We start from the raw sequence: 2089 nt of genomic DNA on the forward strand, positions 1-2089 counted from the left end.
GTGGATTTGTTTCTCTAAGGCACCCAGACTAACACAGGGGGGAAGTGAATCTGTAAGCTTCCTCTTGGGTAGCGAGTGTCCTGGGACACTAGGTCACCATCCTCTATGTGGACTGTTGCCTTGACAGTCAGGGAGCTGGGGCCACTCCTAGACACAAAGAACCACTCCTCCTCGGGCTGGGCAGCTTTCTTACCTGCCCCATAGGCCTGGCTGTCCCATCTCCCTTCCTGCCATCTGCCCCTGGTCTGATCAGCACCTCCCATCATCCAGTCTGCTGGAAAGGTCGGTCCTTCCCTGGGTGAAGCTCCACTCCTCCCTGCCCGCAGCCAGCCCACTCTCACTCGTGGGCAAGCTCAGGAACCCAAAAAAGTCTCCAACGGGTCTAAGAACATCCCACCCCCTGCCCACCTGCCTCTTCCTGTTTCCATATCCACACCCACCTCACCGTGAGCTCCTAGGCCCTGAGTTCCTGTGTGGGGTCTGAGTATCTGGGTGCCAGGACTGGATTCATCAGTGTCAGAAAGGGCCCAGGGAAGCTGGCCAGGCTAGCCATGCTGACCAAAGACACACTTTGGCCACCTGCATGCAGCAGATGGGCAGCAACCTCCCTCGCCCCTTTGGTGCGCCCCGCTTTCTGGATGAAATCCTGCGTGCTTGATTGTGGACTTCTTGGATGAAGTTATCAGAGGAACTGGAAAGAGGGCCCATTCCTTCTTACTTGGGATCATCGCAGCAGGCACTGCTGTCCGTGCAGAATTTACAATGCAAACAAGAGACGGAGCCTCGTGTCGCTGAAGGTCTGGGAGGTGGGGGTGGGGGGGCTGTGTGTGTGTGTGTGTGTGTGTGTGTGTGTGTGTGTGTGTCGACAGGCAGTAAATAATCAAACAAATCATGCCTGCTGAGGACCAAATGTGATTTGCAGCATGGTGGGTGGTAATGGGGTGGGGACAAGTGTGTGACAAGACGAACTAACGGAAGCTATTTTGTGAACATGAGGCTATCACCATGAAACGTCACTCTTCAAGGATCTGGGACCAAATGAGCCAGGCCCAAAGAGGGGCACCCAAAAGCCTGGCAGCAGGCACCCAGGGCCTGCTGTGGAGAGGCTCCAGGGGCCGCTGCAGCCTGGAAAAGCCGACTGCCATCAAGTCAGCCCTGACGCGGTGCCTAGAGTGGCACTGTGACTCTGCTCCCCAGGCGTTCCGGGCCGCGTCTCCAGCAGTAGACTGCCAGGCCTTTCTTCCTAGGCACCTCTGGGTGCTTCAAACCAGCAATGTCTCAGTTACCGGGGTTTGAGGGCAACCACATTTAAAATGGAACTGTTGGGGTCCCAGTTTGGGATGCGGCCCAGAGACCACGGGTCCATCCCATCTGGATCCCAACAAGGGAAAGAGTGGGACCACTCAACAAGGTTGCCAAAGGAGGCGGCTGAGAGCCCATCTTGCAGCTCTCCACTGGGTAGCTGGGCATTCTCTCTCCTGGAGAGTTTGGGGGGACTGAGAAGGGGCTGGATGAGGACGGGAGTTTGGGGTAGAGCTTCAGGAGTTTTGAGAGTCACCGACCTGACTTCCATGCTGCCCAGGGAGAGGGGCTAGGCAGGACCACTCGGCAGGAGGGGTCCTCCCTCCTGGGGGAGGGGCACACTGTGTGCAGTAACTCACCCAGGCAAAGTTAGCATGCGAATGTGGGCCAGGTAGGGCAGGTCTGAAACCTGGTGTCTGTCTCTGGAGCAGCGGTGAGTTACTGCTGAGAAGGGTCCAGTCAGGAGAAGCCCTGAGGAGGTGAGGCAAGCTCACCACCAAACAACTGCACCTGCCTGGCTGGAGGCCAAGAAGCCCCAGACTGGCCAGAGGTGTGCTGGTGAAGCCACCAAGGTTCAGAGGAACCCACAACACGCCCCACCCCACACACAACCACACACACGCACAAATGAGCTTTAGACACCCACCAGGCTGACAGTGCATGAGTGCCAGCTTATCCTGTGCCAGCCTACCAAAATGTCTCCTGCCCTCTTGCCCCGCCTTCCCTGCCCTCAAAAGCAAAAAGCAAAAGAAACCTTTCTGCCACAGAGTTGACACCAACTCATAGC

The sequence above is a fragment of the Echinops telfairi genome, unplaced genomic scaffold (assembly GCF_000313985.2).
Source record: "Echinops telfairi isolate 266 unplaced genomic scaffold, ASM31398v2 ScPeMD7_7457;HRSCAF=8495, whole genome shotgun sequence".
Classification (NCBI taxonomy): Eukaryota; Metazoa; Chordata; class Mammalia; order Afrosoricida; family Tenrecidae; genus Echinops; species Echinops telfairi.